General features: G+C 35.2%; 1 protein-coding gene and 1 pseudogene across 3 annotated transcripts in view; both read left to right on the top strand.

Annotated features, from left to right (window-relative positions):
• Positions 1 to 13,785, top strand: part of LOC132127684 (uncharacterized) — a 90,204-nt pseudogene extending 76,419 nt beyond the window's left edge.
• Positions 13,786 to 15,582: 1,797 nt separating this feature from the next.
• The window catches only part of LOC132127695 (opioid-binding protein/cell adhesion molecule homolog), a 197,453-nt gene continuing 185,654 nt past the window's right edge, over positions 15,583 to 27,381 (top strand). Inside the window, exons 1-2 of one of the 3 annotated variants that reach the window (XM_059539693.1) lie at positions 15,583 to 15,769; positions 24,700 to 24,824. The gene's annotated coding sequence lies outside the window, so the exon portion shown is untranslated. Of the gene's footprint in view, positions 15,770 to 16,344; positions 16,570 to 24,695; positions 24,825 to 27,381 lie in introns of those variants that run through there. The other 2 variants (XM_059539692.1, XM_059539694.1) reach the window with 2 other exon arrangements.

The following is a 27,381-nucleotide window of genomic DNA, read 5'->3' as shown; positions in this document are numbered from 1 at the left end:
TGAAAATGCAAAATCTTACCGACACCAAAATTGTTAACGGTAGTGAATTTGTTGCAAAGAAAAAAAAAAACAAGATCATTTAAACCATCTTTTATTATTTATTTATTGATCTGTAAATATTATATATACATATAATGTATGATATAAATTTTAGTTTTATTTATTGACCTCTAAATATGAAGTTATATATATATATATATATATATATATATATATATACATTTTTTTTTTATTATTATTATTTATATTTTTACAATTTATTACTTTTACTCATACTAAACTACAGTTAATTCCCCAACCCTAATTTGTACAACAGACTTAATTTATTGTGCTACTTTTTATAATGTTATTTATTCTTATATATAAATAAATATATATATATATATATATATATATATATATATATATATATATATATATATATATATATATTTAAATAGCTTTTTCAACTATTAATTGTCTTTTAATCACACTTAAATAAAATGTTAAATTGGAAGCCATAATATTTACCTCAGTCATAATTACTTGTTAATTGTAATTTTTTTAAATAGTTTTTTTTTTTATATATAATACTAAACAAACATGTTAAATTGGCAGCCCTTATTTCTTTTCCAAAGTAACTGAGCTGTGGACACTAACCAGCGTTTCATCCTCCTCTCAGGACCTGCTTCAGAACTCATCCCCGTCCCTCACCTCTGTCTCCAGCACAGTAAACCCCTCTGGGATCGTGGTCCCTGCCGGTTCACTGCAACAGAACAACGTAGCCATGACCACTATCAACTCTCAGGTGGTCTCAGGTGAGGAGGCTGATCATCAGTCCCTTTCACTTGCTATAACTTCAGAGATCTCAGCTTCCAGAGAAGCTTTACTTTCCAAATTTCTGACATCTGATGGAAGCAAATGCAGACTTCCATGTACATTATTTATCAACTCTTTCTTTACTCAATTTCTGTCTTTACACAGAACAATACCTTCACATTGTGAATAAAGAATGTCTAATTACTGTGAAATCAAGCTAATTAGTGTCAAAACAAGAACTCTTTGTTCTCCTCTTGAGCCCCTCCGAATACCCTTTTGTTTTATTTTGGCGCAGTGAAAGGGTTTGTTTTTGTGTTGCAGGGTAATTAGAGTATGTTTTCAACAGGCAGGTAAATTGTGTGATAACCACGCTCCTGTGTCTGTGACTGATTCCCACAGGTGGGACACTGTATCAGCCGGTGGCAATGGTTACCTCACAGGGGCAGGTGTTGACCCAGGGGTTACCACATGGAACCATCCAAATCCAAAACAATCAGGTGAGGGTAACCGCTCATGCTCGCAGGGCTGTATCTTCTAATCAACTAATTCAACACTAGAAATCTGTTGAGTTATTTCTAAACTACAGCACCATGTCTACAACACTGAATTGCTGCTGTTACAAAGAAGCAAAATATATATTTACATATTTTCTTTCAATATTAAATATTTAAAATTATAAATTTTTAAAATATACATTATATAAATATATTATATAAATTATATAAATAATTATATAAATTATATAAATATTATTTGTTGTGCATTTATAAGGCTTCAGACACTTTAATATATGTTTTATATATTTTGATGCCTGCTAATGCTGCTGACTCTTTGAGGCCTATTAATTTAGAGCAGCATTGGCCTATACAAGAAACACAAGCAGAACAGAATTCTGTGTAAACAATTAATATGTCCATTCATGCATTAATTGTCCCATTAAGTGTATGCAACATTCATGTAAGAATGATTTTACACATTTATTTAAGTTTATTTTTAATGACTTTATATTAATTTAATTAATATATTTATTTATTTATTCGCATATTGAGCTTATTGCAGATTAAGCATCTTAAATCTCAGAATGGTGATAACCAAAAAAAAAAATAGTTAATGTAGCATGCATCCAGTAAGTTTTTATTAATTTTTTTCTCCATTCGTTTCATTAAAGCCCAAAATTTGGAAAATAAATAAATTATAATAAAATTCTAAATTATCATATATATATATATATATATATATATATATATAAAATTACATTTGTTCCTATGTCATTACTAGTTTTTTTAGAAAATCAATTTCTGTTACATTAATAAAATAAAGTTATTTAAAACTATATATATATATATAAACATATATATATATATATATATATATATATAAACATATATATATATATATATATATATATATATATAAACATATATATATATATATAAACATATACATAAACAAATACTATGAACTGTCTGTGTTCAGCTGACAATTTATGTATGCGCATATATACTCTTCTGCTTTTGCTCCTCTTTTATTACTCACTTCTTTATTGACGAAGTTAAAGTTCAAGCTGATTGGTATTTCTAGAACTGTTAGTTTGTATTTTAATGCCTTAACTATGAGTCAGGTGAGTTGGGGTTTGATAGACAGCTGGAGTCTGTGTGGATACCCAACTTTGGGGCGAGGCGCTTCACTACATGCAGGCTGGGAATAGAGTTCCGCCCATAGCTACATCTCCAACAAGCTTTCAGTAATAATACCCCTGCATGAAGCCTCCAATTAATTCACCCTGCTTCCTGAACCACACACTTACACACTGTGTGTGTGTGTGTGTGTGGAGGAATGGGGAAAGAGCCACATGACACCCAGCTGCAAATGTAATGAGGAGGTTGTTTTTAGAGCTTGATTATTATTTATTTATTTAAAAAATTTAAAATCAGTGGGGAGCTGCTGCTTTTTATGGCTTTCAGTGGCAATGGTAGCATGAAATTAATTATCCTTATTTTCAAAGTGGAAATGTTAATTTTTCCTTTTCTTTTTCTTTTATTAATGTATTTATTCGCACACGGAGCTCTTGCAGATTATGCATCTTAAACTTCTCGGAAATGTTAATATGCCAGTCTCAGAGTGGCGTGAACCGAAGGAAAATAAATAGGTAATTTAGCATGCATCCATTAAAATGCTTTTGCATTTCCGCTCGCCTTACATTAATCGTCCTTCTGAGCGAATAACAAGTTTGATGAAAGGAGAAAAATTGACTGCATTTTCCGCAGCTTGATGAAAAGCCTTCAATAAATGTACCCTCCTTGGCTTTAATTTTAGGTATCATTACTCCCATTGCGTTGCTATGGTGACTGAAGGCATTCCTGCCCCTGCCAAAGAAATGGTGACTGGCGACTCTCTTTGTTTCCGTGGCAACTCCCCCTCCCTCTCCCCCGCTCACTTTCGTCTCTTTTCTCTCTTCCTTCCAAGGTGAACCTGGACTTGTGCTCACTCTTGGACGGCGATGACAAGAAATCAAAAAACAAAAGAGGCGTCCTTCCCAAACATGCCACAAACATCATGCGTTCCTGGCTCTTCCAGCATCTCATGGTGAGAAAAAGGAAGGGATTTCTTCTTACATGATTGCCCTACAAACCATAGAGAGGCTTGGGGAGTTTAAAATGCACTTCATTTGAATCCTATCTGGTTAGAACTTACATAAATACAAACATGTACATTTACTTCTAAAGACAAAAAAATACAGCTGTACCATTTAAATAATACCTTATCATTTACTTTTGGTTTCCAGCATCCTTATCCTACAGAAGACGAGAAAAGACAGATCGCAGCACAAACAAATCTTACCTTATTACAGGTGAACAACTGGTAAGAGCCATAGTGTACTTCACAGCAAAAGGGCGCCATCTAATGGCCACAAACTAAATCATGAACCTTGTTTGTTATTTACACGCAGTGGAAGCCTTTCTAGCAGAAATCCTGGTATATGTCTTATCCGTATCTTTTTCTGTCTCTTGTTTTTTGAAAGGTTTATCAATGCCCGCAGGCGTATACTGCAGCCCATGCTGGATGCCAGTAATCCAGACCCTGCTCCCAAAGCCAAGAAGATGAAATCTCAGCACAGACCCACGCAGCGCTTCTGGCCCGACTCCATTGTAGCTGGAGTCCTGCAGACACACGGATCCCACTCCTCAAACAATTCAGACAGTGTGTAATATGAACACATTCTCTAGTCAGGTTTCTTGTGCTTTATATAACACAGATTGTTTCACAGGGAAATAAACAGTTCTACAGAAGACAATAGTGTCAGTTGTTTCAGTTCAGTTCAATTCAGTTCTTTAATGGCAGATAGTATGCTAAATATTAATTATTAAAGAATTAATTTAGGGGTTTTAAACAATCAATTACTCTTCTGTCAAAGTTAAATATATAAAATCCACTTTTTGTGACTATTTCTGTCACTTTTTCAGGCTTGATATGGAATGTAAATGATAGTTTATGTAGTGAACACATTAAAGACAATACATTATATTTATCATATATATAAATATACACTACCATTCAAAAAGCTGAGTTTGTAGATTTAAATAAAAATAAAAATTTAAGTGATTTTGGTGCATTGATGTGAAAATATTAAAGAAATATTTTATTTATAACTTCATTCATAATATTACAAGAATTGTATTTTAAGTAAATGCTGTCTTTTGAAAGTCATGTTTACGAAAGAATCCAGAAAGATATGAAAAGCCAGATTCCTGAAAAGTATTAACGCAGCACAACTGTTTTCAACATCGCTAATAATAATAAATGTTCAGCATGTTAGAATGATTTATGAAGGATCATGTGACTGGAGAAACGGCCGCTGAAAACCAACTTTTAAATAACAAGAAAAACTTACATTGTAACATATTTTAAAGTAGTTTGAAAAAGGCGTAATTGTGTTTCTGTGTGTATGTTTGTCAGATTCTCTGGGCATGGACGGCCTGCAGTCTCTGTCCTCAGACTCCGCCACACTGGCGATGCAGCAAGCCATGCTGGGAGGAACCGAGGATTCCATGGACGGCACAGAGGAGGAGGACGACGAAGAGGAGGAAGAGGAGGGAATCGATGAGGAGGAAGATGAAGAAGAAGATGAAGAAATCGAGGGAGGCAGACAGATGGCTCGGAGAGATCTGGGCCTCAACCACAACGAAGGACTTGAATAAAGCATCAGATAGACGAAAATGTCAAAATTGACTTAACTCTTACTCATCCCCATCTCAACACCGCCAGAAGGTTTCCAGTGGACACTTAGTGCCGTGGAACATCCAAATTAGAATGTTAAATTGAGAATTCGAAGGAGGACAGAAGAACATTGTACTGTACATTGGGCCGTTAGCCAAGTGCTCATGCTACTCATGCATATAATCCATTTAAGCCTTACTTTGTTTAATGTCTCTTTGGTTCTCAGGTGTCTTAGCATGACATAATGTCTTTCCTCTTACAGTCATATTAATAACCATGCAATGAGTGGATGTTTTAGGCATGTTGCTTTCTTTCTTTTTTATTTTTGTAGTTAACGAAATATTCAGTCTTCGAAGATTAAAAAAGAAATGCCTGACAGCACAATGTATGTACATTTGATAGTGATGCATTTTACCCAGACACTTCCTATTTATTTTCCAAACTGTTGAAAGGCAGTGGCACAATCAACAAGGATGCTGTCCGGTGAAAAAAACATTGTCCTCGTTCAAAACTAACGCATGTTGGGAGACTCGAAGCAGAGTGCCAAGCATCTCTTACATGTACGGAACAAATCTCTCGTGCCCTTGTGAAACCGCAGGACCTACAAATGACGTTTACTGAAGAACACTGCAGGAAAAAAAAACAGAGACATATTTACAGGTGCGTATCACACCCTGAAACGCCCCTCTTTATTTTATGTGAAGGACGAAACTAAAACTGTGAAGAGATTTCTCAGCTTTTCGGCTTACTGTGTCTACAGATTTAATCGCCTGTTTCTGATGTGATGTTTAGAAAAGACAGGATGTTTCTGAATGTTATTGCAGTTGGTCTTTGTGAAGTACATGTTTCTCATTATCCTTTTATTGTTTTTTTTTTTTAATGGTTCTTCCAGAGCAAGTGATGATAGGGGAGCTTTTTAATTATTTGTTTGTATACATTGTTGTCATAATCTATTGTGTTTCAGTAGATCATTTTTGATAATTAAAAACGATGACTCTAATAGACCTGGGTGTCATTTTGCAAACTAATATACAGTATAGCTTCTACAAATGAATACATGCATACTTGTCGCTAAATGATCAAATGATCACCATCTTCATTGAAATTAAGATATAATAAAATCATGAAAAGTAATATTAGATGACAAAAAAGGTGAAACACCAAACTAAAACTGAAATAAAATAGCTATAATAAAACCCAATAATTAAAGATAATAATAATTATAACAATAATAAAAAACATGGTAAAAATAACTGCTTTGTTGTGACAAAAGAGAAATATATATCTTCTATAACTAGAGCTTAAAGTGCATGAATATTGTCTTATTTTTATAACTTTTAGATTTAGTTGTCCAGAATCATAATATTCACAAGCATATTGGTTTAGGAGGAACGCAACAATTGCAGTATCAATATCTATAGACCCAAGGCCTGGACAATGATTTAAACCACAATGTTACTCTGGTCATAATTTTTGTAACCTAAATAACTATAACCTCATGCTCTAGCTGTGAATAAAAAGAAAACCTCATGATTTCCTGCAAGGATTTTTTTTAAAACCTATTCAAGGCCATTGGCAACTGCCGAAGTCTCCACTGTTTTTCCATCTGTGAATATTTTTGGGTGACTTTAGATGTTATAAATCACCTTCATATAAGCAGACAGCTCGCTGGATATGGTGTCATGTGTAGGCGTATAATTCATGTGGCCAATTCTGGATGTTTACTTATTGCATACTCCTCAGTCTGAATGTTTGCATAGGTTTCTATAAAAGTTATGCTTAAATGCTGCAGAGTACATTCAATCTAAGTAGTTCTAAACTTGGGAAGGTCTGTATGTATCTGAAATAACAGTGTTTGTGGATTCTTGTACATGCACTCTTGAGCATGGCTTCTCAGGCAGGGCTGTTCAGGGCTGGAGAATATAAATAACGTGGGAAATGACAGAGGCAAGAAAAGCCACATAACTGGTACATTTGAAGTGGAATTCAGAAGATCTGCAGTTCATCTCCACCCTCTCCCTCTCCCTGCTTTTTCCCCAGCAGGCTTAAAAGTCCTCTAACTCTTTCAATTACCCTATAAACCAGCCCAGAACAGCCTCTCATTTCACTTAGACCTCCTCCAGTACTTAAGATCCACGTCAGCATCCCTCTCCTTTCCAGCCTCAGGACCAGTTTACTGCTGGATTGATCCACAATACATTCCTCTTCTGGACAAGCAATTCATAAGGTACTGTAATTGCTAAGTGTTGTTTCTTCTTCTTCTTTTCACACTTAATATAGGCCTATTAATCCTGCATCATTCTAAACCATCGATTATAATGAAAAAGTTTTTTACTTTACAGTCTTAAACCTGGTGTTTGAAATTAATCCAGAATATTCCGGGTTTCGTACATTTGAAAACAACAGGTTAACGTTTTTATTTGTATGTTTTGCACTTGGTTTATATATTCCATGTCAGTAGCATTGAATTGGACGATTACAGTACGGTACTTTTTTAACATCCGAGTTTATTAAATTCTTATTTGCATATTGTTGACAAATACATCAATGGCATGCGTCGCTATTGTTGGGTTTAAAGTGCACCTATAATGAGTAATGATGAACGGTTCATATTTTTGTTCTGGGAGTCCCCAACAACAGGTTAACATGCATGCAAGGTCAAAAAACAAACAAGAAACACTTTCATTGTCTTATAATATGCATTTTATTTTTACCTTACTTGCTCAACGACTCCCAAACGATTCATCTATCCAAACCCCTCCTTTAGGTGACGCTAATCTGCGTTTGGTGTGAACTCAGCATAAGTACAGTAGATGCTGTAGTTGCTATGGTATGGAATATTAACAGTGGCAACGTAGTAGCCTACTAGTATCTAAGAATTTTACTAAATTTGATAAAGTAGTAAGCAGTAATAGAACTTTTCAATCGTTGTAACGCAGTCATTGTACAAGTGGGATGTTTAGGAATTTGTCCCGCCTCTTCTCTATTCACGGCTGGGTAAATAGTGACAAAAGTATTTATTACCCTCTTAATCCGAGGTTAAAACGAGTTAAAAAGACGATCATTCTGATTCCTATACAGTGTGTAAAAAGCACAATATTGTGATATATATAATAATCAAGCACTTGTGTGTTAATTAAAGTGGCAGTAGGTTTGGTTAATGCGAACTCAGCTGCTGACGTATTTAATGGAAGACATAATTACTGTTTAATGGAATAATTTCATGGAAGGCATAATTTGATACTTTATCTTGTAAGACTAATCATTCATTTTATGTCTGCTTGTATCTCTTGCTATTTAACCATATCATCAAAGTGCTATTTGATAAGATATCCCTTATACATTCATATTTTGTTAATGTACATATTTTATGCAAAATGTCCATATGAATGACATCACAGATGGTTAAACCAAGAAACTTTTAACCAGAATAATATTTTTGGTTTTTCTGTTGCCATCCACAGTTGGCAGCATGTCCATCGCCAACACGGCCGCCCAGGCGATGCTCTCTGATGCCCTGTTGAGGGACAGTAATGGGGACAATCGCATTCGATACCTGGAGCTGGATTTGCCATTGGATAAAGTCATCAAGTTCATTTCTGTGGGCCTGCCGCTCCTTCTGGTGTCCATGGCCTTTGCCAGAGAGATTTCTATCGGTTAGCAGCTCTTTTCTTCTGCCTAGTGTCTGTGTGAGAATCACAGGACACCAGAGCAGCACTGGCACTGCAGTAATTACACAAACCCTTGAGTTAATTGACTGACCATTAGCTTGAGGGCTGGGCTGATGGAAAGCTGGATGTAATTAGTGTTCATCTGATGTGGACTCACTGCTTAGGAAGGAAAGTCATGGTGCAATATGAGAATTAAGCATCTGCTAATGATTATTAGCAATTTATATGACATCTCAAACCAACTGGAGTTGCTTTCAGGGGAGAAATCTTTAGTGACTGGTATGGGTGCCAGTTGCTGGCTATAAATGCCACTAACTAAGCTTTCCTGCCAACAGTGCATTGGAGAGAACTGTCTGTTTTGTGTAGGCAGTTGACTTTGAGGTTGCAATCAGTTCTTCTGGAGCTGGTCTGCAATCAGCTCACACAGATGTTAATTGGCATGAGGATGATTAAGAGAGACGTGTAGAGATGACAAGGGTCTGTAATTACAGTCAGTCTGCTCTTTCCCAGCTCTCTATTCCAGACTAACGAGAATATATGCTAATTAAAGTGAGATGTGCAAGGCAAGCAGACTGATTGTCCCTGCTTCTGATAGTGGTCTGACAACACTCAGGTTATTGATAGGATACATCAACACAAACTTTACAGTGGAAGGAAAATCACATGCTAATACAGTTTGTGCAAAAAAAGAAAAAGAAAAAAAAGAAGCAGATTAAATACATTAGGATCAAAAAGTCCACTAGCTAACTTTTTTTTTTTAATTTAATACAATTTTTATTATATTATCGACCTTACGAAAACCTGATGATCATGTTATCTAGCAAGACTTGAGTATGATCCAAAAGACATTTTGAAAACCATGACCAATGTAGTTCACATGATTAAATGACCAATCTCACAAATGTATACAGTATATTTAGATCTAATTTAGATTTTATATTTACTCAGTGGTAGAGCAATGCGTTAGCAGCGCAAAAGGTCATGGGTTCGATTCCCAGGGAACCCACACATACTAGTAAAAAATGTATATCCTAAATGCACTGTAAGTTGCTTTGGATAAAAGTGTCTGCTAAATGTAATGTAAATATATGAATAGTTAATATATTCATTTAATATGATATAATATGTAATAGTAATATATATATATATATATATATATATATATATATATATATATATATATATATATATATATATATATATATATATGTATATATATGTATACACTGTATAATTTAACTGTATATGTATAACATGCAGATAGATAGATAGATAGATAGATAGATAGATAGATAGATAGATAGATAGATAGATAGATAGATAGATAGATAGATAGATAGATGTAATATTAATAACTATTACATATCATTTCATAGTTTTTGTAGTACATTTAACTACATAAATAGATTAAGAAGGAAGCTTTTAGGAAGCTCAGATGTCTATTAATATCTCTCATGGTTTGGTATCATGTAATTTGCAGATGTTCGGTGGAGCTCAGTTATCCATAATAGCCGTGGGTTGGGGCATGTTATGTTCAGTCAGTAAATTGGAGGCTGACCGTAGGTTTGGAGGGTGACACAGATGTTTAAGTGGTCCATATAAAGTAGGGCTTGGGCTCCTCTCGGCAGCTGGGTCACACCCTCTCGCCCAGGCAACAAAACTCTCCACAGAAGGGTGTTTCCTGCCTGCCTTGGTGGTTTCACCATCTGTATCCCTGGAAAAGATCTAGTGCTATTACAGACATGCCACCCAGATTCTCCACTTATACAGAATCAAGTGATGCTAAAATCCTGTGATTTTGTCTCAGCATGTTCATTTTCTTCTCTTTCTCGTCCCAGGCCCACAGATTAGCTGCTTTCCACCCAACAACTTCACAGTTAAGCAGGCAGCATATGTGGATACGTACTGCTGGGACTCTCTCATGCACCATGAGTTTGACACAGATGGGAACTTAGAAGAACGTTCACTCTGGGTACATAAAGTGAGTAAAAACATTCAGAAAATGCATCACAAATTATATATATATTTTAAATGTCTCAGCTGTTTTTGCTAGACTGTGTCATAAAATAGAAAGCAATTGGAAACATCCTCTTGATTTTCAAGAAAAAATAAATAAATAAATGTGATTTTACATGGAGTTTTAGAAGATGTCTGAAGCTAAATCTGTTCTAGTCCCCAGTCTAAAGTCACAAGTTTAAATATAACCTGAATGTTATTTGAAAAATCAGTTTTATAACTCTGAATTTGACCTTTACAACAATTATCTAATTTGTGTCCATTTCATAATTATTTCATACATTTGAGACAAATCTGAGAGATTAATACTTCTGAGAAGTTATATTATATATTATATTATTACTAAATATGTTATTTCATAAGCAAATCAAAATTTATCATTGTTTATCATAGACAAACAATGTAGTATAATACAAATTATAAGTAAATGTATGAATATTTATATAATAAATGAATACATAATATATATTATTATTACTGAATTAGTAAATAAATATTAATAGTATAAATAAATAAATGAGTAAAATATATAAATTAACATGCAATTTAATATATATATATTCTAAATAAATGAAAAATACATATATTAATACAAATATTCTAAGTAATGTTTAACAAGGTAATTCATATAAATAAATACTTGGTAACTCAATGGTAAAATCTACATTAAATGCTTTTCTCATGATGGAACTGGTTATGGTTTTGCTTGTGCAGATGTTTCCATACTCCTTATTGGTCATGGCCATGATGATGTACCTGCCAGGTCTGATCTGGCGCTATCTGGCTGTGCCCAGCCTGACCTCTGACCTGTTCTTCATCATCGACGAGCTGGACAAGTCTTACAACCGCTCTGTCCGCCTGGCTCAAAGCATCCTGGACCTTAAACAGCACTCAGAAAGCCCTATGCAGTTTCAGGCTGAGCTTGAGAGGTATCTGCAAATATGGACATTTTCACTTATTTTCAAATATATATATATATATATATATATATATATATATATATATATATATAGTTTTTTTCTGATTTTTTTAACTCCTTTTCTCTTTCTCTTTTTAGAGCCAAGCGCAAGCGTTACTTTGAGTACCCCCTGCTGGAGAGATACATGCAGTGCAAGCATGGCTCCTACTTCCTGGTCAGCATGCTCTTCCTGCGAGGCTTCCTGCTCCTGACCTTCATGTCCGCCTCGTGCCTCTACCTGATCTACTTCCACCTCTCCGCCTTTCTACAAGATGAATTCAGCTGCTTTGTGCGCAGCGGCCTCCTCCGTGAACAGCCCTGGGTGCCTGAGCTAGTTCAGTGTAAAATGACTGGCCTACTTGTGTTCCAGGTCATTAGCGTAGCTAACGGTGCCGTCTATGTTCTGCTAGCTCCTATTGTTCTCTTTAGCCTGCTGCGTTTGTTCTGTTGGGACACAACCTTCCTCTCCCTTTACGAGGTGCTGCCCGGATTGGGGCTCATGAGCGGTCAGAAACTGGGCTGCCCACTTAATGATCTCAACGTGCTGCTTCTCTTCCTGCGTGCCAACGTAGCACAGCTGCGATCGTATAGCCGCCTGAGGGCCGTTTGCTCCCTCGCACCACCTCGACTGAAGGGTGCTAAGGGTGTGCTGATGGGGGAGCAGGCCGAGGAGGCTGCGGAGGCCGCAGAGGAGCTCGAGGAGGAGATTAGAGAGGCCAGAGAGGAGGGCAAACTAAATCTAGTAGACATCATGACTGTGCTGGGAGCAGCCAGAGGAAACGCAGTGAACTGTCCAGAGCAGCGCCCTCTTGTGGAACAAGACATGACGCTCGGTACAGTCACTCTCATCTATATACTTAAACGTATCCTGCTCATTGGCGTTTTTGTGGCTGTCATATGGGATGTTCAGAAAATCATCAAAGTGGCTTAAATTTCTGATATATGGTGTTGGAAATCATTTTTGCCCTGACTGAATGTGTAAAAAACAATTTTTGTATTAAGAGATAATATGCAAAAAATGAGCCATATATAGCATTTAAATATGAGTCTGCTTCTCAACGCACATTGTGTTTTTGTTTCTTAAGGAATTTGCCTAATATATTTTTTTTTCACCAAATTTCCATAACCTGTTTTACTGAATTCCACATTTAAAATCAGTGAAAACAAGTCTTAATAGGCCTAATTCGTACCACTTTTCTGGAAGTCTGGGCAATCGTTGCTAATATATCTAATATATTATATTAAAAATGTACATATGTGACCCTGGACCACAAAACCAGTCATAAGGTTAAATTTTGGCCGAGATACAACTATTTGAAAATCTGGAATCTGAGGGTGCAAAAAAACTAAATATTGAGAAAATCACAAATAAAGTTTTTAGCATTTACAGTAGGACATTTACAAAATATCTTCATGGAACATGATTTTTACTTAATATCCTAATGATTAATATTCTAATGAAAATGTATACAATGGGCAATGTATTTTTGGCTATTGCTACAAATACACCCCAGCAACTTAAGTTTTGTGGTCCAGGGTCACATATAAAACAATTCTATCTGTTCTAATGGAGGCTTTAAAAAAAAACAATTCTTCATAAGTTCTAGCAGCTGCATTGTGCACTTTATTTTTCACACTTAACATCAGGTTACCACCCAAAATATATGCCCCTAACAGCACTCTCTGTCTCTTTACAGAGCCTAACCACCAGGGGTACCATGAGTTGAAGGAGACTACAACATGTTGTTTTGCCTAAAGCACCAGCCAATGGACTGAAGCAGCACTGTCAGACTCTAGAGGGCCCCGTAGAACAGCTAAACCTCTGAGATGAAATAAAGATGAAGACAGACTAGAACATCCAATAGCTCAAACTCCTCTATTATAGTCCAGAATCAAACAAATCTGGATTTTTTTACAAAAAGCACCTCAGGAATAAGAACATGACAATTTGAAAAGCCTCCAATAGTTAGACTTCTTAAACTTGAGCATTTTTATATCTTTATTTATTCTTTTCATTCTTGTTATCTGATGTTTGTGGATTCCATGCCTCTTTGAAAACTGGATGCTTTACTTGACCTTTTGTTCTCTTTTGTAAGTATAGTGAAATAAAATGTGTTTGTATTTTGCTTTGTTTGTTCATTACCACGTTACTGTTCAAAAGCTCGAGGTCAGAAGAAAAATGATTTTTCAAAGAATCCTGAAGAATATCATGCTTTCCAAAAAAGCATTGATAATAATAGAAGGGATTAGTTTTTGTATATAATCGTTTCTTGAGCACCAAATCGGCAGATCATGTGACTGCAGTAATGGCTGCTTAAAATTAATCTTTGCCATCACAGAATTATATTACATTTCAAAACATATTACAATAAAAAATAGTTATTTTAAATTGTAATAACAATATTAAGTTTCACTGTAATTTTGACCAAATAAATAGTGAGCATAAGAGACATTTTTCATATTAAATATTTTTCATTAAATGAAATATCAGACCCTAAACATAAACTGAGCATATTTCAGGGGAAGTCGTGGCCTAATGGTTAGAGAGTCGGACTCCCAATCGAAAGGTTGTGGGTTCGAGTCCTGGGCCGGCAGGAATTGTGGGTGGGGGGAGTGCATGTACAGTTCTCTCTCCACCTTCAATACCACGACTTAGGTGCCCTTGAGCAAGGCATTGAACCCCCAACTGCTCCCCGGGCGCCGCAGCATAAATGGCTGCCCACTGCTCCGGGTGTGTGCTCACAGTGTGTGTGTGTGTGTTCACTGCTCTGTGTGTGTGCATTTTGGATGGGTTAAATGCAGAGCACAAATTCTGAGAATGGGTCACCATACTTGGCTGAATGTCACTTCACTTCACTTTCACTTCACTTTCCCGTTTTTATTCCTACAGACTTGTGCACTCTTCTCCCATACCTTAGAGAGAAATATCACTTACTCCTATGAGAAATAACTTGTCCCATAATTGCCAGACTTTCTCAAGTTTCTATTGCCATGAAAACTATCAGTAGACCATGGCTCCTTATCTTATGTTTTAAAGATGTTACTTTCCTCCTTCAATGTGAAGCTTTACTGTATATGCTTAAAAGTTCACACATCCTAGCTCTGAAAATGTGGGTTTGACATATTGGGATGGCTAAAGTGAAAATACAGTACATCCATCTAAAAGACAATAAGTTTGCAAGACATTCCTGTCACAAAACGTAAAATATTTTGGATAAATTGAGTGAATTCTTTCTTCCAAACTAAATTCCAGTACCATATTTTTCACTACAGGTAAAACACTTGCCTCAGGTTGAGGTTGAGGCAAGTTATCACGGAACAGACATTAACTTTCAAAAATAGCCCTAAGTATTCATTGGAGTAAAAGCCCAGTGTCCCTTACATCATTTACTATCATCGGCCTCTTCCTGTTTTTGCCATGGCTCATTGAAAGTCTGTTTGGAGAGATGCTAACTTGTTTCCATGCCCAGTCCATCTGCTGCCCTCTCTGCGTGAGATCCATTTGCTCAGCACCAATGTTTGATCTCAAAGACACTTTATTCTCACAGTATGGCCACAGACAGAACCCGAGGAGGGCAATAGGCAAAACAGTCTGGATCTTATTGAGCAAGTGTAAATTAGATGCTAGTCGTTTGAATCTAATAAACAATTTCAAATCTGGCATGAAAGGGGGTCACAGCTGTGCATATTTGCCTTACATTCAGTAGCTTAAACAAGAGCCACACTCTTCAAAGATCTACACTGAAACACCTTCTTGCAGCGTCATATACAAGGACAACAATTTGAGGTGGTGTTATTTACTGTAGCACCGATGGAGGGAAGGGGTCACTTGAGTAAAACACTATTAATACCATCTTTGGTGACACACACCGGTTTGCCCTGTGATCAGAGTTGAGTTAATGAGCCTGCTAAAAGCCAGGAGAAACTCAATTAGTTTGATGGAGTACTGAAGCAGAGATCTGCCTAGAGGATTTTATAATGGTCTTCTCAGAGGTGAGACCAGAACAGCAACTAGTAAATCAGCTCTAGAGAAGAGAAGACTGAAAGGGCAAAACCAGAAACGCTAATTGGAAAGTCATTAGGCCTTTGGTCTTTATGCTACAGGCATGTGGCCCACTCTTGAATATGAAACAGATAGGACTGGAAAGCATAAAATACCTTGATTCCTCAGACCTTTATAACTGGTGTTGATATAATGTATTTGGTCCGTTCTAAAAAAAAAATACAGACTATGTCCACATGAGGGCAGGATTTAGTTATATATTAAATTTACTTCAGATCAACAGAACTTAATAAATTATATTTTAGTACATACCTGTAGGTCTATTAGCATGGATAAATAAATTCAATTTAAAGGACGTTTGGGTGAATTCAGGTAAATAAACTGGGACACCACTGAGATGACTGAATAACCTGAATTTACCCTAATAATTTTATTATCTGAATTAATTTACGTAGATGTTATGCCAGGCTTGGTAAGGGCCACGTGACTAACTAATTACGTCATAACGTAAAATAATAATTAAATCGTTTTAAAAGTGTTTTTTATTAGTTTGTTTAAATAAACTGTCATATAGGCCTAGCATTACATACTTTTGGGAAAATACTTAAATATTACAACACGACTTAAAATAGACTATTGGACATGAATAGGCTATAGAGTTTTTGAATAATGAATGGTTGTTGTACACACTGGCATTTTTAAGTGTGTAGCCTAGGCGTATTTGTATTTTTGTGTAAACTGTAGGGTCTATACTCTGTTCTAATTAATGAGAACCGACTCAAGTCGAATTTCTAGTTTTGACCCGCTAGGAGCTTCATGTGTCTCTCTCGTGTTATAGTAAGTTTGTTTGTTAAAGACCAGCGAAGGCCTGCAGGTGCGAACCTCAAATCATTGTCGGCTTTAAGGTAAGGCAGAGTTTTAAAAAGTTCCAACCGTTTTAATTTGACACAAAGTCTTTAAAACGCAGGGCTCTTGACACAAGATGCAAATACACAGCCAGATTTGTCGCTTCTGCTTGAATGGCTCATTATAGGCCTACGTGCTATCTATAATAAACAATTAACATAACATTTATAAGTATTATTGTGTTATTTTACTTTATATTATGCTATTTACTCAATATGATATTATCTTACTTAAAATATTATGCATGGTGATAAAAGTAATCAATATACTCATTAATATGCTGAGTTATTCCAATACTGGATGTCCTAATGTAGAATGTAAAGAGGGCCTATCCATTGAGCAGTACTGGTGGTTTCCATTGGATTGTATCAGTAAACTTAACCCCATAAACGTTGGGTGACTTCCAGGGTATGATAGGTAAACAACTGAGATGTATGTCTTATATGACCGACCACCTTATTAGCAGTGGTGTGTGGTGGCTGTCATCTTGGCTTTATTGCTGTGTTCAGTAAAGTCTTATTTTGACATCTGGAACTCCGTTTCTTGAGTTTTGCTTTTTCGACTTTTAGAAGACCATTTTTTGTTCCACAACAGTATCTTTAACAGAAATCTCAGTTCATATTCTTTTTATTTAGACATTTTAGGGAAGTGCTGGTGAAAAGGGGGCAGACGAGGAAGAAAACTGTGCACTTGAAAAGTTTATTAGAATAGACTAATTTAATAATTAAATGAACACTGTTGGGGAAGTTTAAACTGTAGCTTGATAAGCTACAAGCTACTCCTAAGTTAAAAACGAAGCATGTCATTATAATTTTTTACATTTAGTTTAACTGCAAGTTCAGTTTTTGCTCATAGATGTTTTTCTGCATTCTTACTTTTCCTCATAGTAGCATGAAAGAATATGCTAGTTCAAACATCACCATACTAAATTTACCACAAGTTGAACAAACCTAATTGGCTTACTGTTGAATTCTGTTGTTAGATTTGCTCCTGAGCAAGCAAAAAAAGCTGCTGAATAAAACTGAATAGAGCTTATATAGGAATGCCATGATGGATGTCATATTCTTATAGGTAGATGTGATCAGCTGAAAGTCAGCTGATGCAAGCTTGACCCACGTAACCTGCCAGAACTAACCCTATACACTTAATATGTCCATGACTTTTAGTTCACCTTCACAAAACTGCAATTTGGCTCAACCAATGCTGTGAGCTTGGAGCGGCGGGACTATGTGTTCTTCATCCAATAGCAAAAAGTTAAGTGTTTCGGAAACCTGCTTGGGGGAAAAAAAATCTTTGTCTGTGTCCAAAATTGCCCCCATATCCTAATACATAGTGTAATGTTTAAATGGTTTTGTGACACCACTACAAATGGCTGTACTCTCAAGTAGTTCACTTTATAAGGGTACAGGGGGCGATTTCGAACACAGCCAGCATCTGAATTCACGCACTCGTTTTCATTTACTCATTCAAGTGAACCATATTAATGTAGTAGGCTAATGGTTTAATTGTTTATCTTCAGATTTTCTTTAAGCTTTGTACAGCACTTTGGTAAGTTGTGGGGCTGTTTTAAAACATAAACTAAAAAAGTTTAGAACTTGAGTAATATAGGAAATAGTTAATGGGTATAGGGTGTGATTTTGGATTCAGCCTTCGATTTTCCGATGTGTTTGGTGGCGCTAGTGGTGCACAAATGTAATGCTTGCACTTAATGATGAATGATTAGAAGCACATTAATACTTCCGTTAAAACAGAATAGAATCATGTATAAGTTCCCTATAAGCCCTGATGCTGCTTTCAAATTCCCATCTTTCTCGCTCTTTGCATTTGTGGTCTACTGACATTAGTTCCTGTGTTTTTTCCTCCTGTCTAGAGAGTTTGGTGAGAACAAACGGTGGGATGGAAAACGACAGCCAATTATTCCTCTCGTCAACTCGTTTGTTACCTTTCTATCTGTTGTTGTCGTACCGAAGCAAAGGTTGATTTTCAGTGATTTTCAGCTAATGTCCAATTAAGACGGATGTGGGCTTTTTGTACCGATATCAAGGGAAGTGAACTGGTGTGATGATGGATGCTCGTGTGCCATGTGGGATGAGTGGGACAAAGCGGGGTTGTTTGCTTAGGCCCAACATGATTCAGTAATGGATCTCTAATCTTGTTGAGAGAGGAGAGCTGGGGGAAAAAGAGGCAGAGAGGAAAACAATAAGCAAGGACCTCTGTCATGCTCTGCTGCTGCCTGGGAAACCTTGATTACTGTTGTTAAAAGCTGCTCGCCACAGCTGAAATAGAAGGTGAAAAGTATCTAGACCGTGGCACAATGTACATTATTGGGTCTCCGCATGAGCTGATGACAAGATCGATATCTCAGACCTTGTTTTTAAGGAACTGCTGCTTTAAGGTTGCACAGATTAAAGAAAACACTCTATAAATTCCAAGTATCTTTTCAGGCATCGCTGTTCAGATGGCCTCGTCAAAGCTTAAAAGGAAATGCCAGTTTGATTCAAACACAGAGCAATTTTTTTAGTCTGAGCACATTAACTTTGTATTCCAGCCTCTGAGCTGTGACAGCGCAGAGAATGCGTGTTATCTGAGCGGTGTAATGTCAACCTGTATGGGGGGAGAAGCTGACCTTGCAGTCATTCAACAAAGCAGAAATAAAGGTGAATGACAGGCTGCTTAGAATGGTGTACGAAGTGAAGATATTCCCTGTTTATTCCCAGCGGCTTCACATCTGCGTGGAGGCTGATAATAGGCAGGGAAGAGGAACACCTGTTCACATGACTAATGTGTGAGAGCTAGAGGAAGGAGCAAGGTTGGGTCCAATGTCATAACTGGTAATCACTGAGAACCGCTGAAAATGCATAATCGGATCCCGACAGACCATATTCTATCTACAAAATAATAAGGTGAGGTATGTCAGTGTACCATCCAGGTTTAGATCAGAGTTAATGATATGATGCTCATTTTTGGGGTCCAGATATACTAATTAATAATAATAATAATAATAAAAAATAACATAATTGATTTCTATAATGAACATGTTTTAAGTTTGAATTAATATATTTTTTTTTTATGTTTTCTCAGTTCACAATAAAGTAAAACATTTTTATTAAAATGTGGATATTTTTATGGAGCGTAAATTAATTAAGTATATATTGAATGATATTTATTAAACTATTCAAATATTTATTTATTAAACCAAAATATATTTTGATATTTTATGTGAGTAATAAAGTAAAAAAAAAAACACACCTGATATTCTGGAAGATAATACAGTCAAGAATTTTTATTTCTAGTATAACTTAGTTTTATTACAGTTTCAAATAATATTTTGAATAATTTTTTCAAATTTTAGTAATTTTTTACATCAAGTAAACTAAATTAAAATAATAAATACTGAAATAAAATAAATGCTAAGTCAAATACACTTTATAAAATACAGAAAACCTTTTTATTTAATATGTTTTTATTTAAGTTTGGTTATGGTTTTAGTTTTTGTTTCCATTTTAGTTTTGTTTAACTTGAATAGCTCTGGTACATCAATCTTTGTTGATTTTAATTTATACCTAAAGTACCCTTTTTTTAAGTAACATTAACTAAGATGAATAAATGCTTTACAAACTGTTTCCAGTTAACTGTTTAATGAAACAATGTGAACATACAGATACAGAAATTCATTGAGCCAAGTATAGCCTGTCACTGATGTTAGACTTTAGCAAGTTTTTGGATGTTATCTCTCAGCGACGAGGAGTACTACAATAAGGATATTAAAAAGATACTTCGGCCAAATATCCTGGCCAATGATTTTAAGATATGCCCTTGAGGGAAAAAACATATTATAATTAAAATTTTAGGAATAAATTTAAGTATTTTTAATGAGTTTAATGAAAATACAATGCACTTTATAGAGCATCGAAAATTGCAAAATGATAGTTTTGATTTTCAAATGCAGGCAAAAGCAGAAGTTACAAACCATATGAAGTGGACCACATATTCATTATGCTTTAAAAGTTTGTAATTTCTCCTTGTTCGCCCTATCACAGTTTTACTGCAAAAGCAGAACAGAAATTAAACTGACAAAATTACTAGAGCCACAGGATGTTGGTCTGATTCAGACTGGCCACATGCCGACTTTCAACAATCACAATAATGATGAACTGCCTTTAACTGTCATTTTGCATTATTGACACACTGTTTTCCTAACGAATGTTGTTCAGTTGCTTTGACGCAATGTATTTTGTTTAAAGTGCTATATAAATGAAGGTGACTTGACTTGACAATAGTGACCAAAGAGATTCTGCAAATGAGTGTGTACTTATGAGCGTGAATGTAAATATATATATGTTGAATATTTATGTTGTTTTGTGTCCCGCTGACACCTGGAAGAAAGCAGCTGCACAGGGTTAGAGGCGTACACTTGTGATTTACAAAACACGTCTGCAAAGCCTTGCGCTGTACAGCTGGGGAGAAACCAACAAGTGGTGAACAGCTGTCATCACCAAAAGCACTAATTCTGAAATTACACTGAATTTAAATCTTGTCCTCTTTTTGTCTATAAAGTTTTCAGGGTTAAAATGCAGTCATGACAAGCAGAGAAATAATGCGTTTTTATTTTCTTTTGTACAAAACAAGATTGTTCTTACTCTAGTTGTTTATAATAATAATAAGGATCAAATAATACTGTCCTGTGTAACAGAAAAGAAGAACATTTCTGTTAAAATACACTACCTTTTTGAAAGACATCACTTATGCTCACCATGGCTGCATTTATATGACCATAAAAATACTAAAATCATAATATTGTGAAATATTACAATTTTAAAATAGCTGTTTTCTATGTGAACACAAAATTGATTTAATTTAAATGTAATTTACTCCTTTGATGGCGAAACTGGATTTTTAGCAGCCGTCTTCAGTGTCTGATGGTCTTTTCATTCTAATATGCTGATTTGCTGCTCAAGAAACATTTCTCATTAATATTAATGATAACAGTTGTGCGGTCTAATATTTTATGATTATTTTATGAGTGGAAAAGGTCAAAAGATAAGCATTTATTTGAAATAGAAATATTTTGTAATGGGTAATGTAAATTGTCTTTATATCAGTTTAATGTGACCTTTCTGAATAAATATATCAATAAAATAAAATGCATACATTTAATGACCGAATGAAACAATTAATGACTTTTATGACTTCTTTAATGATTTATAACAGCTTCAAATGTAGTATTAACAATGTCTGTGACTTGAAGACTTGCAATATACTGCACAAGTAAAACAGACAACTTTTAGTTTTTGGTTTCATGGTTACTTTCAACTAATATTGTGTGTGTGTGTATATATGTATATATATATATGTATATATATATATATATATATGTGTATGTATGTATGTATGTATATATATATATATATATATATATATAAAATTAAAAATAAAGGTTAATTTTATGTTCTACAAAAAAATAAATAACCACATAATACTTTAGTATAGGGACAAATTCTCATGATTAACTAGTTTCTTATTAGCATGCTTATTATTAACATATTATCTGTTTTATTAGTATTTATTTTTATTAATATTATTAGACAGTATTCTACATCACTAATCCTACCAAATACCTAAACTTAACAACTTCCTTACTAACTATTAATAAGCAACAAATTAGGAGTTTATTGAGTCAAAAGTCATAGTCAATGGTTTGTTAATAGTGAGAATTGGACCTTAAAATAAAGTGTGACCACAGCATATAAGTTTGGAACAACATCAGGATGAGTAACATGACATTTTTAGGTGAACTAACCCTTTAAGGATTGAATCTACAATACCAACATGAAGCAGCCCTTGAAGCAGTTCCGCTTATAAAGTGTTGGCCACTAGACCACAGCAAGTGCAGAGAAGCACCTGCATGTCATGCTTTGATGTCCTTTGATAATAATAGTTCCCTGAAGTGGCATTTTAAATGAGGCAAAAAGCTAGATTTTTTTTTCTCTTCTTCTCCAGAGTTGGAAATGGTTTCGGATAATGTCATTGAAAATTCAGTACATCAAGAAGAAGTGAATGCATTTAAAGGATTCCATTATTATGGCCTTAAACTGTTTACTGACTATCTACACGCATTCATAAATATAAATTTGAGTTTTGCTCGAAGCAGTAATCCCAGGCTGGCCAAACGCAGTCAAGCGGGTCAAACGTGTCACACTCATGTTAGATAAGGCTTGGCATATACTTCTAGTGCCTGTGGAGTTGTGTGTGGATATCTTAGAGTGTGTTTTCTTGATTTAATGCAGATAAAGAATAAAGATAGATAAATTATGTCCACCTTACTAAAACAATACATCATGTCACTCTTTAAATAACCTAACAGGCTGATCTTCACTTGTAGTACTTAAAATAACCACCAGACAGAGTAGTTGCTCAAATTAAGGTGTCTTTGCTAAGACGTCATGCTTTTTTTTGGCATAGACGGTGGGAAAACATGTATGGATTATTTAATTTGTAGATAAAAGAATTGTGTCTCATTGAATTTTCATTGTTTGAGACCTTTTGCTCCCACAGTTAATACATAAAATAATGTAGAAAAAAAAAGACGAAAGAGGAAAGAAAAAAAAAAGAAACATGATAACAAGTCTTTGGTACGTTAATTGCTCCCAAAAATACAATAGGATGTGGGTGTGCAGTCTCCTTGGTAACAGTGTGCAGACATTCTAGATGAGGACCTGAGATCCATACTAGGAAAACAGGGAAAAAGCAGAGGAAACTGCAAGGCTGGGTCAGGGAGCACAGGGTAGCTATTCTATGACAATTCAGATGTATTCATAAATGATGTCAGAATCACAAGGCAGTTCTTTTTTTTACTATTGTGTCAGTATTACAATGAAATTGTGGGGCCTGTCATGACCGTGATTCGCAACCAGGAGTGATTTTATTTTAAAAACCTGTAAAGTAGAAAAGCATATAGATGAACTGGATATGGAATATCTTCCATAAGATTTAATATATCCCAATTTACACATTCAGGTTAACACATTCAATTCCTTTTTAAGAAAACAAAATAATATAAGATATGCAAGTGTAAGTGTTGAGTTCGGAAGTCAGGATCGCACTTGTAGCAGAGCATATGTGCATAGGCAGACATTTCATTTACACTTCTTAATAAACCTTGCAGTGTTTTTTCTTCCTTTTTTCATGTAATCAGTTGTCTCAGCCATTCCAGTCAGTGTCAATGTAATATATAAAGCTATATTGCAGATTACATGTAGTTATTGAATTACATGACAATTCTATCTGTCAATCTTTGAAGATGATGCGTTGTGAATCTTGTTTTTGAACCCAGTGATGATTGTTTTTAACTTGAGTGTGATTAAAAACAATTTGTGAGACTTATTGATGGAGTTTTGGGGCTATATTCGGCAAAAAAGGTTCTGATTTACCACTGGATTTTATAAGCGTATAGCATCTTTGGATTTAATGTACAGCAGGATCTTCTGTGTATGGTTAACAAAAACACCAGACTGTGCTCAGTGGGGCAGAACAGCATGGGCTGTTTCAATTTGTTTCTCAGTCAATTTGTTTTTTTTGTGCCAGGCCTCTCAAGAAAATATTCCATAATAAATGTAAATATGCATGGATTTTGTTATGCTATGAAACACCAAAAAGTAATAACAGAAAGAGCCAGCCATGCAGTGTAGTCTAATCATTAATTTAAGGTTTTTAACGAGCAAGTGGATGAAATGCATGGTCATCAATGACGTTGGTTTTACCATGCACTACATTGTGAACACATTGTTCTGTATTTGTTCTGGCCAGTCATATTGTGGTGATTGAATAGAATAGAAAAAAACTGATTTAACTGTCGAAAGGAAGTACTGTAGAAGAGTGAAATAAAAAACCTGGAAGGAAAGTGATCATCATACCATCATAGTATCAATACTGTGATTCCATGCCTAAAATAATATATAATTTCAGTAATTTACATTTGTTCATTACAAACAAGTGGACAACTCACTTACAAATCCTTCCAGGTAATGGAATGTTTTTTTTTTTTTTTCTTTTCTGACATGCATGGTTTCTGACTGTTAATATTTTTTTCCTTTTTTTCCCCATCTATCTTTTTTGGGGGTTTTAGAAAGTGATTTCAGGAGTGTTCATGAGTGGCTTTACTGCATGCTGTGGAACTCTCATTTCTGGAAAGTGATGAGTTGAGACTGTCTGATCTACCACCTGTAGTCTCTCTCTTGTAGCTGACATCTTCAAGGTAAGTACGTGTCTTTTAATTATGCTTTAATCTGTACAAAAACTGATTATACCTGATCAGTCCTAGTAGAATGTAAAACTTTAAAGTGTTGGTGGTTCAGGACAGTTTCAGACTCTGATGGCATAATTTGCTGGTATGACCCTCCCCAAAACTTATTTATTACTTGTTTTTTATTGTGCTGCATATTATCCAAAAGCTGTGGTTGGGTGGAATATTAGAATTTCTTTTTTAATTTTGTATCAATTTATTTTATTTATAGTAACGCCAGCGTGAACATAAAAAACCTAGAAATGCCCTAGCAAACACCTACTGTATAAAATTGCCTATACCAAATGCCCAAAACACCATAGAAAACATAGCAATGATCTCTTTCACTTGGAAAATTACTAGCAAGCTGAATGCACTTTTTTCTGAAACTTTTGGATGCTTTATTAAGCATTATAGTCTTTACTGCAAATTTAATAAATTTACCCAACCAGATTAATTTAATTACCTCATTTTGTGTTTCACAGAAATAAGATAGTCATAGAGGTTTGGAATCACAGTTCTGAAATGTGTTTTTGTTTGAGCATCCCCATCAGGAACGATTCAACACTGGATCAGTTTTAGTTTTATTTCGTGATGTTAATGGAACTGAAAATCCCACTTCAACTTTAAGATGAACTTATGGGAAAGAAAGACAGTTGGCTATAGTTGAAAAATGTAAAACTCCCACTGACTCTAGGATTCATAAAACAGTATATTGGAGCATGTTTTCTTGTGTATAATTCAATGTGCAAATGCCTCTTTAATTTATGCTATCACTCTGGAAGACTTTTGGCTTGCTGTGCTGTTCATAAATTTGGAGTCTCGAATGTATTATAGATATGTTTGCGCTGGCCACAGGATAGAAATCTACCATTTTTAATGAGCAATTACCTTCTGTAATGGGTTGTTTTATGGTTCGTTCCCAAAAGTACTGGCATTAATTTAAATCAATAGCTCATCTGTGGGACTAAAACATTCCTTGCCGATTCATTGGCAGGTATGCTAACATCAGCCCAACAACCATTAAACGAAGTTCGCAAATTCACTTAGCATTTAAAGTCACTGCTGTGTAAAAAGGTCTAGTCTCCTAATGAAGCAGAATAAATGTAAACTAAGGTCAGCTGGAAAAGCCATACAGTTTTTAAATTTTCCAAGCATCAGCGCTATTATGAGTCCAAAAAGTTGAAGGAAAACCAAACAACAAATACGACATCAGGCTGTTTTTATATGTAGATATTTAAAAGTTGATAGTTTGTGTAGCCATGTGTCCATGACTAGTGATGACTGTCAGAATTTTTTGTTGAAACCTGATTATTAAATTTCTAATTTCATAACTTGCTGGGCTGGCAAACCTTTTGAAATATCAGTATATATATATATATATATATATATATATATATATATATATATATATATATATACTCATACACACACACACACACACACGCACACACACGCACACACACACACACACACACACACACAAACCATTAGGTCCATTTATATATTTGGACACTGACACAATTTTCATAATTTTGGCTCTGTATGCCACCAGTATCAAACTAAAATTAAATAAGCAAGATGAAATTGAAGTGCAGACTTTAAGCTTTTATTCAAGGGGTTGAACAAAAATATAACACAAAAATCACAGGAATCACAACCATTTTTATACACAGTCCTCCCATTTTCAGAGGCTCAAATGTAATTGAACAAATAACTATAATCATAAATAAAATCTACATTTTGTAATATTTTGTTGAGAATCTTTTGCATGCAAAGACTCCCTTAACTCATGGACATCACCGAAGACTGTTTCCTCCATTGTGATGCTTTGCCAGGCCTTTACTGTAGCTGACTTCAGTTGTTGGTGTTTGTGGGTCCTTCTGCCTTTAGATTTCTCTTCAGCAATTGAAATGCATGCACAATCAGGTTGAGATCAGGAGATTGACATGGCCATTGCAGAATAATACATTTTTTTCCATTCAAAAACTTCTAGGTTGCTTTTGCTAGGCCTATATGTTTTGGGTCATTGTCCATTTGTACTATGAAGTGCTATACAATCAACTTTGCTGTGTTTTGCTGAATCTGGGCAGACAGCGCATCCCTGTACACTTCAGAATTCTTCCTTATTTTGTCTTCTGTCATCTCATCAATAAACACCAGTAACCCAGTGTTACTGGAAGCCATGCATGCCCATGACATCACACTGCCTCCGCCATGTTTCACAGATGATGTTGTATCATATCTAACCATCTTGGATCATGAGCTGTTCCAAGAAGTGGTCTGGCTTTTTTTTTTGTTTAGTTATTTTTTTTATGTTTTTTGGCAAAGTCTAATCAGGCCTTGTTTGCACCTTGTGGTGAACCCTCTGTGTTTGCTCTCGTGAAGTCTACTCTTGATTGTAGACTCTGACAGTGACACGTCTACCTCCTGGAGAGTGTTCTTCTCTTGGCTGAAATCTGTGAAAGGGTTTTTCTTTACCTTGGAGAGAATACTCCGATCATCCACCACTGTTGTCCTCTGTGGATGT

Source organism: Carassius carassius, chromosome 45, assembly GCF_963082965.1.
Source record: "Carassius carassius chromosome 45, fCarCar2.1, whole genome shotgun sequence".
In the NCBI taxonomy this organism is placed as follows: domain Eukaryota; kingdom Metazoa; phylum Chordata; class Actinopteri; order Cypriniformes; family Cyprinidae; genus Carassius; species Carassius carassius.
This window is presented reverse-complemented; position numbering and strand designations above follow the sequence as displayed.